Below are 11,745 nucleotides of genomic sequence, written 5' to 3'. Positions count from 1 at the left end.
CTCTTTCAAGACCACAGATCTCTGTGAGTACCGCTGAGCAAACTTTCAGTGTCTGTACAGCTCCTGTGAATGTCTTTTTTTTCATGCTCCTGCACACACTGCCAGGCAGCCCCTAACTTTTGTTTGTCTTTGAAGATACTGTTGTCAAAGGGCTTCCAAATGCCAGACAAGCAGAACAATAGAGTCTATGATTTAATTGATTTGACTGAGGGTCTAAGAATAGAGGGTTTTGTGTGATGTACAGATTATAAAGCACTTTGAGGCAAATTTGTGATTTTGGGATATATAGATAAAGTTGACTTGACGTGTCGCTTGGCGCTGATTGATTTAATTTGGTGTATTATATCTAAATGGATGGATGGATGGGCATACTAGGTGTCTGCTTTGACATCACTGGATGCTGTACTGATCCCATCTCCTACCAACAGTCAACGTTTGTTTCTTCTAACCAGGTGGTCTTTCCGTAACCTCGTCACATCAGTTGTCAAAGCATACCCACATCTTCACCACAGAAATCAAGAAATAAAGTAAACAAAGTACTTTTAACCCAAGCAGGAGGACATGTTGAAAACACTCATTCGTTCGTTTTGGAGGGTTTACAATATTTGCATTCACTGGGACTTGTTGCAGCACATGTAGCACATCTCATACGAAGTAACAAATCCGCTCACAGCCATGGCACAAGCAAGAGACATGCATCAAGAGTCTACTATACAGTATTTTACATATGGACTTTGCAAAATATAAAAAAGTGAAATACAACAAAGGGAGAAAGCAAAATCTTACAAATGATAATGTACTGTCGCAACAATATTATTGACATTTTTGTCAAATATTTAAAATAAAATGAAAATGTCTTAAAAGAGAAAAAGCTAACTTAAGTAAACGTGTGAGCACATGTACTTGTACATGCAAAATCATAAATCAAAAAACAGATCTCTAGTCTCTAGTATTACAAAACCAAAATTCTACTATTACTAATGCAGTTGTACAAATATTTATTTTGGAGGGGTGTCTCTGTGGTTTAGTGGTCAAAGTCTAAGACTCTAAGTCATGTACTAAGTAGTCATGACGTTTGAAACCTTTGTTGCATGTCATGCTCCTCCACTCCTAGTCTCGCTCAACTATCAAATAAAGGACAAAGCAAAAACGAAAGATATTTTTTTTATATAGATTTATCAGTTGTGTGTTACAAAAAAGTAGAAAGTGAAAGTGGTTCTCGCCATCCTGATATGAGGGATTCCTTTTTCAGCAGTACACATACATGCACACGAACCTCCAAGCATGTAACAGAGACCAGAACACAGGTGCAAGATGTAGGCTGTGATTACGCTTAGTAATGAACACATTAATCTGTGTGTGTGTGTGTGTGTGTGTGTGTGTGTGTTATGAATTGCAGCTTGGGGGTTGAGGGTAGAATGTCTCTGTGTGTTTTTCGGAGGGCCCCCCTCTGTGTTGCAACATGCTCTTGCACACTCTCCTATACTCCAGATGGTGTAGGTGACTCTCACACATGCATACACACACATTCAAACTGCCAGACAGACATATAGTAAGCAGCGGTGATGTCAATGATTACAGATTGGTGACAGGATTTGATTAATTAGAGTGAGTGTGCTTCAGTGTTCAGCTAAATGCATAATGATCCCCATTATAGCCAAAGACACACATACTGCTGCTCATATGCAAATAGTAAACACATAAACCTTCTCCGAGAGCTGCAGTGAGGATTTACTGTCTTTATGAGCAAGTATTTGTGTGCATATGTGTATGTGGGCTTCATGATACTGGTTCATTATGTCTCCAGAGCAATGGTGGAAGGAAAAAGAGAAACAGACGAGATGAAGTAAATGTAAAGACAAAGCTATTGGGATGACTGAGTAGATAGGAGAGGCTGTGACTACCTCTGAATACTTCAATGTGAATGTTTTAGAGTAGTAACCTTTTTGTTTGTCTAATAAAACGTGTTAAACAGTGAGCTTTAGAGGTGTTGGCAGGTTTTTTTTAAATCTTTGAACAAACCCAGGGTATTTGTTTCCACCTGCTTCCAGTCTTTATGTTAATGCTATGCTAGGCTTTAAGAGGCATGTATTCAAAAGAGAAAGGTATTATTTCCTTGACCTTTACATTGGACTCTTGTTAAACTTAACTTGTCTTGTTGTAGGTTTTATAATGTATTAAGCCCATCAAATGTTTTTTTATTCTTAATCATCCACTTAACTGCCAGGAAATAGATTTTGTATGACACATCCTAACAATATGTGTCCTTGTATTGGCAATAGCAAACATTGGGGGATAAATGAGCATAAAATGTGGAAACTTTTTTTTCCCTCAGTGTGCCCTGTGAAAGCAACCAACTTAGATTGAAAATGTCAAGATATCCCTTTAACAAGGCAGATGCAATCAAATTGTACATTCCCTGTTCAGCAGACCAGGCATTTGGGATTTCTGAGGATTATATTAAAGGTCTACTGTTCGAAGCAAGAACTTTAATCATGTCGCTCCAAAAACTTCAACTACCACTTTTCACAATGCATTTCTCTGAAAATCCAACAATTGTGCACAAAGAAAGAATTTCTGTGCCCTCTTTTTGTTTGAGTGAGTAAGTAAATGGGCCCTTTAAGGCCGAGCTATGTGACCATCGAGACAATGGGGTATTTTACAACTCCCTCCAGCCATTAAGACGGCTATTTCTAAAGCAGTGGCAGCCACTTTACCCGGGGTCCCACATGGTGCTGTGGGCGGATATGGATAGACAGGGCAATTACACTGGACTTTTCATACACACACACTTACGCACATACACATACTAACATGCACTTCTAATAGCACTGTGATTTCAAGAGGTGACTGTGAGACACACACTTACACATACACCGTTTGTCTCAGCTTTAAACCTTCCTGTGTCATCTACCGCGGTAATCTATGGCATCATTAACAGCAGTAATTAACATATGTTATCCATTAACATCTGATATCAAAAATTAACCAGTCACTCTGCCTCTCTCTTTCTTTGTCTCCCTCCGTCTTTGCCTGTTTTTCTTTTAATCATTTAAGAAAATAAGACATCAGCATCAAACCCACCTCTTCAGCAGCTCAACACCTCCTCAAAAATATAGTTTAATCTGCGAGTTCATAAATCCTGATTCTGCTTCTCTGGGTCATAGGAAGAAAATCTGAGATTGAGTGGTATGCCACTTAAAAATGTGGCTAAAGATAGTATTGTAGCTGGCAGGACCTTTCACGGTGTGTATCTGTGGGTGGTTTAGAAGCTCCTTTGAACCCCTGCTGTTATTCTGTAAAGAACCGAGCAGCCTGCAGCCGATAATGGCTCCACTGAATAGCTGCATGATTATACCTCTTTCTGTGAAATGTCTTTTTACCCTTTTCTGCATTTTTGCCTGCATCTCTCCTCTTTCTGTTCCATTCTTCCAGCTTTTATTCTTATTGTTTTCTCCTTTTCTCTGTTGCTTCTTCCTCTTTTTATTGTCTACTCCAACCTTTCTTCTTCCTTATTGACAGAGTTCACTTTACAATCAGACTTTAGCTCAATCTATCTATCCATTCATCTCCCTGTTTTATCCCCATTTACACAATTATCGTGCCTCGCCCCTCCCTAGGACTCTTCAAGCATAGCCATTTGAACAACTATAATCAATTTTGCCATTTGACATCAAGTAGTATGAATCAGTTTATTTGGAGCATACCGTTAAGACAAACCGACATAATATACAGTACATCATGTTTGTGTTTGTCTAACGGTTTAGGAAACCACAGGCAAATGATGTTCTGTCAAAAGTTTCTAGATCCTATTCTATTTTATTTGACCTTCCTGTGGCATTTGTGAAAAATGTATATCCTTTGTGAGATGACCTTGTGTGTGTGTGTGTGTGTGTGTGTGTGTGTGTGTGTGTGTGTGTGTGTGTGTGTGTGTGTGTGTGTGTGTGTGTGCGTGTATGATTGCTGCATCAGTGCAACTAATGCATGCTGCTACACACTCTGTTAAACCCCTTACCTGGTCCATCTTCCCTTCTTCAGTGTCTTCAGTAACCTTCTATTGTCTCTCTGTCCATATTCTGTCATCTGCTAATACATTCTCCTATACACACCACTGGCACATACATCAACACACAGGTACCTACACACACACACACACACACACACACACAGAACACAGTCACAGGCCTTTAAGTGCGCTCCTCAGACACACACATACACATCCTGCCCTCTAACACTCACACTCATAATGCATGCTATGGCATTATTATAACTTAATGCTAATCTTACAGCATTGCATTATTAGCTGTTAATGTATTCTAGGTCACTATTAGCTGCCAACACTAATACTATGGCACTACTAATGCTTAATGCTAATGCAGTAACAGTGAGAGTCCTGAGCTAGCCCACCCATCTAGGATTATGCGAAGCTTTATAATCCCTTGTTAGCTAGCAGCGGAGGCATACATCACACCTCCAAGATAATCTGACAATACACCTCGCCTTGTCCTCATCTACTCCCATAATCTACTCCTTCTGGGATAGTCACTCTATCAGCTACTTTGGTGATAATATGTACACACCACAGTTGTTGTCAGGATGAGCTCCCTTCAGTCTACAGCAAACTACAGAATCACAGTACAAACTGTAAAGTGTATATGTTGGCATTAGCCGTTTTCTGCTTGCCAGAGGGGGTCAAAAGCCATTATACGCACAATATCCACTCAATGTTATGTTATATAGCATTCAAAGCTTTGTGTAGTATATGCCTCAGGGTAATGTCTGTTCAGACAAACCTCTTCTGACTCAGTGGATAGATACATCCTTTCGCTCAAACAAATTTGAGCGAAATTTCTCCATTGGTGTTGTCGGAATCTCCCCCTCCACCTGACGGAAATCATATTACTCTAGAAAAGTATCATGGGAAAGTTAATGTAGTTTGTGGCATCCTTTAACATTATTTAGCAGCCTGTGGGCTGTGTTCAGACCAACAGAGCACTGCATAGCCCTTTCATACATTTCAACGTGGCAACACAAAGACCTCTGACAAAAAATGTTCCAGCAAAAAAGTTTAACCTAGCTCAACTTTGGCAATGGGGCGCCATCCTTACCTTATCCTTACCTGTACCGCGATGGCCAATCAAATACAAGCAAGCACACGTTCATAGTAGGTTACGTTGTAACATGAATTTCATCGTGAAAATATAACTGTTTACCTTACAATCATCGCGAAGGAGGATAGAATGATGATTGCCCACCCCTTCATGGCCACTTGCATTTTTTTTAACACTGCACTGTTTTGGACTATACACCTGTGCAGCCGGGCCTGCTTTGCTGCATAATTACTATCTACAGTACAAATGAAGCTCTACTGTATTACATTAGCCATTTTACCTCTGGCAATATTTACTCAGAACCAGTGAGTATAGCACAGTTTTAGTTTTACCAATTCTGGCAAAATTCAACAACCCTGAAAATGTATCTCTTCTGTAGACAATTAGAGTGGTTTCTCGCATACATTTCTCCCACATTGGGGCAACAAAGTAGTAAGTGTAGTATGAAGATCCATCAATCCATCCATTTTCTGTACTCACCCACTGTTCAGGGTCATGGCGGGGAGGGCGATGAATATATGTCTGGCAACTGGAGATTAAAAAAACAAAAACAAAGACGGGGGACGTCTAAGTCCAGTCAAACCAAAACAAAATTAAGATGAAATAAATATTTGCTTGTCTGAACTTCATGCCCTACAGTATGTTAGGTCAAATACTAATCATACGGGCTGAGTTGACCTTGTTGTATTGTGACTGCTGTATCAAAGTTGCTGTCTTACTCTGGCAGGCAAACAGATATATACTGTACATAAAAATATATCTCGATAGCCAGACATTTAGGTAGGCAACATACATACTTAGTATAGTAATGCCCTTTTCTCTTTTGGTTATCACACCGTGATAAGAAACAGCGGATGGAAAGCTGAAAAGCATGATAGGAGAGGAGGAGAGGACAGAAGAATGGAGGGAGAGAGGGGCAAAGACAGGCAGCAGAGGCGAGAGAAGAGAGGTGAAAGAGGGGCGATAGGGATGAGAGGAGGAGCAGGAGGCAAAAAGGGGGAAGGGGGGAGACCGGAGAGGAGTGGGGAGATAATGTACTGTAGGCTGATTAATGTCAAAGGCACTGAGTCCTGAATACTTATGAAGCAGATGTCAATGGAGCTTTACCCCGCAAGGTTACACAGAGGGAGGGGTGTGATGGGAAGGGAAGTCATGATCAGAGTCGGTAGAAGGGGATGAGGAAATGAAGGTGAGAATGAAACAAAGGAAAAAGTTGAATGAGAAAGTAAAGAGAAACAAACAGAGCAGGGATTGTGACAAGCAGGGAGGTGAGCGAGGCCATGTCCACAATTTGAAAACGCCAATCCAAAGTTTTTCATCCGCACTAGAAGTTTTAGATTTTTTTTTGCTTTAAAAGTTTGCCTTCTCCAATGAAACAGCAGAAAAACAATATTTTTTTGGATTGGTACAGACCACTTGAGCCAGCAACCATACCCCCCTTTGAATGCGAGCAGCTTTCTGCAGTCTTCAAGGCTTTGTTTGTCGTTTACAGCCAACGTGAAGAACAGACTGTACTGCAGAGACATTTTGGAGGTGTCGTGGATCAGATGACAATCAAACAATACTCATACATCAGCATTTTTGAAAAGCTCTGTGTGAGCGTCCACATTAAAAAGCAAATCCAGAATCCTCAGATTGATTCACTTTGAGCGTTTTTGAAAAGACCTGTGTTTCTTGGATGTGATGCCAAAAAAAGGAGACAAAATTATTCATTGAGGACATGAGGCAGGGAGAGCAAGTGGTCTAGACAGTAAACATGGTGTGCGTACGTACACAGATGTGTGTGTGTGTGTGTGTGTGTGTGTGTGTGTGTGTGTGTGTGTGTGTGTGTATGTGTTTTCAAGAACAACAAATCTGTGGACTGAATCAGTAAAGTCCGTATGCCTGAATAAGCCACCACATCTGACTGAACACCACAAGGTGAACATTCATCTTAAGCGAGTGGTTTCAACACCAAAAGGGCAACACATAGCGCAGCTGTAGTGCATAATGTATTCTGCGTTTAAAAAACTGTCACATACAAACAAACAAAAGCCAAGCTACGCTCCTTATCCCACTGATGTACCCCCCCCCCCATTTCTGCCTGTCACTACTTGTAGACAACAATAGACATTACATCCTGTTTCTTATTGATGACAGAGCAGCGACCTTTCACCTCTGACCTGTGGGAGCAGCCTTGACCTCGGGTTTGACCTCTTGGGGCAGTTGTAAATATACTGGGATGCATCTAATGACCCCTGGGCAGGAGAAAGCTCATTGATGAAAGGTCAAGAGCAGATATCCCACAGCCACAGTGACCTCAGGAAGGGACTGGATCTGCTGATTAACTGACCGGACAGTCGATTGAGCAGAGAGAGATGGCGAAGCGAGGAAAAGCTGGGCGTCTGTTATCAAAGATTACAGGTTAGCCCTGCACACAGATCATTCAAAGGGAGCTTTCTGTCTGAAACATGAGTCTTTTAGGTATTGAAACCAGCACAGTATCTTGTTTTCAGTATTGATACAAGCGTCAATAAGATTGAACCAACAAAAATGGATCTGTCTCATGTTAGATCACCTTCTGGGCCACATTAACACTCTTCACGTACTCTTTTATTCTCTGCTGCTGTTGTCTGCTTGCACTTGCACGTGCAGCGATTACCTGATTTGTTAAAAAAATTCACACTCATTTGTTTTTTGTTTTGACATCCATGTGAGAGAGTCACATGAGAATAGTGAAAAGAAATGCTGAATGTTTGGCAAATAATTTTAATGGTAATAAAAATGTATTCTGAAGTAGCCTGTTAATAATGCATTCAGCTCAAAAATCATGACACTTTGCTCACCCTATAAAAGTACATTAGCTGTTAAGTCTCTTCTAATTTTTGTGCAGATTCCCCACTTGAAAGGGATTTGATGCATCCACCCCGAAATAAAGAACTGGATTTCACTCAATGACCAAACACTTCTTTTCCTTTTTTCCTCCTTTTATTTTGGCATACTTCAGTTCAATTTGACAGTTCCATTTGAATGATTGCTTCAGCCAAGGAAGGCATTTGGATTGTTGTAGGTCTTTAAAGATGCTTAAGAGTTTAGTCTTTAGTAGTAGTAGCAGTAGCAGTAGCAGGTGAAAAACCAGCTGCCATTCGGGTGTTTTAGGTCATCAGTTTTGCATGCTTTAGCTGGCAATCACAACAGCTTTTTGAACAGTCTGACAATTGGGCCGCTGTCTGGCTCCCACCTTAGGTACATTACTGCCCCATAGGTGTGCTCACTTCCGTCAGAAAAGGTGACTGCCAAGGGTTTAGTTGTGGAGCAAGAGGGAGTCAGTGCCCTTTTAAACTTGACTTTGCCCAGTTGTTGATACTCTTCAAAGAGCTTAATTCCATCCTCCCTGAGTCCGTCTGAGAGTGCTGTGTCCCATAAGTCTCTGGCCGAACAACTTCCCTCTTTTGCTTTTTGGAAAGCTCTGCGTACCAGAATCACTCCCTTCTGCTTTACAGGAGCCACCAGGCCGATGGAATCATACAGCCCTGATACTTGGCTGAGAAGCTCTCTTCTTGTTAGGGTATTTGGCGTCTCGGTTCTGATTTGCTCTTGTAGAAGATCTTGACCAAGCCGCATCTTTTTCTTCCTTTTGGAGAAATTGATTCCCACCATGACGTGGAGCTTGTCTTCTTCAACAATGTAGCCTAGACCAAGTGCCTTGTTATCATCATCACGCATTTGGTTTGATAGGATCATTGTCTTTATCCTACTCTCCTCTACTTCACCACTGTTCTCCTTCCTCCTACTTTGACCCGACAGGACCCAAGGCTTGAGCTCAAAACCACCAGTTTTCAGGACCCGTTTCACATTTGCGGTGATGATTTCCAGCTGGTCGAGGCTGTTGTAGGATGTGAGAATGTCATCAACATAGCTGTCTTCCTGGAGTACCCACTGCTCTTCATTGAGGTGGGTGAAGGGATGAAGATTAGCAGTCTCATACATTGCTACTTGTGCAATGCAGCCAGCAGGCTTGTCACCAATGTTCACTCTCGTAATAGCGTACTCTACCAGCTCCTCATCCTCAGAGTCTCGCCAGAGGAATCTGTGTAAGTGTACTTCGCGGTCCTCCAGCCAGACTGAGTTATACATCTTTTTTATGTCTCCCAGAGAAGAATAGACTCCACCTCTGAATCTGAGGAGGACGGAGCGAATTTGGTTGAGGACGTCTGGACCTTTCATTAGCAGATCATTCAAGCTGACGCCATTGCACTTTTGGCTGCTGTTCCACACAAGTCTCACTGGGGTGGTGACAGAGTGGGGGTTTGGAGCAATGAGGTGACTCACATACCACACTGGTCCCTTCCAGTTGATAATGTCGTCTTCGGACAATTTCATTGCAGCTTTTCGGTCTACTATGTCGTGCACCTGAGCCGTGTAGGCGCTTTTCCATACAGGTTCTCTAGATAGTTGTTTCTCTGTCCTGAAAAATGTGGCTTCAACTGTCCTCTTGTTATTTGGTAGAGAAGCTGGGTCCTCCAACCAAGGATAGCTAGCATGCCAATGTGGGTCTTTGCTGTGGCTGTCTCCTGTGACATAGGTGAGGCCTTTCCTTACCACCTCAACCTCTCTTTCCTCAGCAAGGGTAATTTCTTTGCCGCCTGGCTGGCAGTTTCCACAGCGACACCCTCCGCACTTTGGCTTTCATGCTGCTCCAATACTATCCCACTTCCACCAGTCCAAGAAGTCATGATTTATGGTTGATGTACATGACTCATGGACCTTGACCATGACCTCTTTGCTTGGTGGGGGATGCTCAGGGTCTCCATCAGTGAGCTCCTCATACTTTAAAGCAGCTAGGGTCTCATTTATAAATGTGGCGTACGCACAAAATGGGGCTGAAAATGTGCGTACGCCACTTCCCACACAAAGGTTGTGATTTATAAAAAACAAACTTGACGGGAGAATATGCGGTTCTCCACGCAAACTCTGACCCATGCGTATGCACATTTTGGAGACAAAATAGGAATTGGCGACGTAGATGGTGAGGTGGTGAACTGAAGTCAGACTGCAGAAAGTAAATGGGAATAACGATTACTCGTAATATTTTCAAGTACTGATGCCTCACGCACATTTTTTCACTCCATATCATCCACATTACCATGAAGATTAAATCCAGCAGTGTTATTTGCGCTTGTACTGAGTGATAATTGTTCCATAAAAACCTCCAACTCAAATTTTAAATAAAACATTGTTCTTAATGTTTAATCAGAATCAGAATCAGAAAGGGTTTTATTGCCAAGTACGTTTTTTAACACATACAAGGAATTTGTTTTGGTGTTGTTGGTGCACGTCACACATTCTTTAGATTGAATATTAAACAATATAAGTATAGGTACAAACACTATAAGTATAAGTATATTCACACAGTATGTATTAAGTTAAAAAATAAAGAATAAATAAAGATATAAATAAAAAATAAAGAGCAAAGAGCATTACAGCAGAGAGAGAACAGTGGCATGAAGGTGGAGTGTCAGAGTGGTTTCCGGGCCTTGTTAATAAGGCTAGTGGCGGAGGGGAAAAAGCTGTTCATGTGACGTGAGGTTTTGGTCCTGATGGACCTCAGCCTCCTGCCAGAGGGGAGTGACTCAAAGAGTTTGTGACCGGGGTGGGAGGGGACAATCTTTCCAGCACGCTTCAGAGTCCTGGTGGCGTATAGGTCCTGGAGCGGCGGCAGATTGCAGCCAATCACCTTCTCTGCAGACCGAATGACACGCAGCAGTCTGCCCTTGTCCTTGGCAGTGCTAGCAGCGTACCAGATGGTGATGGAGGATGTGAGGATGGACTCAATGATGGCTGTGTAGAAGTGCACCATCATTGTCTTTGGCAGGTTGAATTTCTTCAGCTGCCCCAGGAAGTACATCCTCTGTTGTGCTTTCTTTACGAGGGAGCTGATGTTCTTCCCACTTGAGGTCTGGGAGATGGTAGTTCCCAGGAAGCGGAAAGACTCCACAGTGTCAATTGTAGAGCCACAAAGGGTGATGGGGGCAGGTGGGGCTGGGTTCTTCCTGAAGTCCACAACCATCTCCACTGTCTTTAGAGCGTTGAGCTCTAGATTGTTTTGCTTGCACCAGGTCACCAGGTGGTCAGCCTCCCACCTGTAGGCGGACTCGTCACCATCAGAGATGAGTCCGATGAGGGAGGTGTCGTCCGCAAACTTCAGAAGCTTGACAGACTGGTGACTGGAGGTGCAGCTGTTGGTGTATAGGGAGAAGGGCAGGTGGGAAAGAACACAGCCCTGGGGCGATCCGGTGCTGATGGTCTGTGAGTCGGAGACGTGTTTCCCCAGCTTCACATGCTGCTTCCTGTCAGACAGGAAGTCAGTGATCCACCTGCAGGTGGAGTCAGGCACGCCTAGCTGGGAGAGTTTCTCCTGGAGTAGAGCTGGGATGATGGTGTTAAAGGCAGAGCTGAAGTCCACAAACAGGATCCTGGCATAGGTTCCTGCGGAGTCCAGGTGCCGGAGGATGTAGTGGAGGGCCAAGTTGACTGCATCGTCTACAGACCTATTGGCTCTGTAGGCAAACTGCAGGGGGTCCAGGAGGGGATCGGTGATGTCTTTGAGGTGTGAAAGCACAAGGCGCTCAAAGGACTTCATAACCACAATGGT

Source organism: Sander vitreus, chromosome 6 (genome assembly GCF_031162955.1).
Source record: "Sander vitreus isolate 19-12246 chromosome 6, sanVit1, whole genome shotgun sequence".
NCBI classification, from domain to species: domain Eukaryota; kingdom Metazoa; phylum Chordata; class Actinopteri; order Perciformes; family Percidae; genus Sander; species Sander vitreus.
This window is presented reverse-complemented; position numbering follows the sequence as displayed.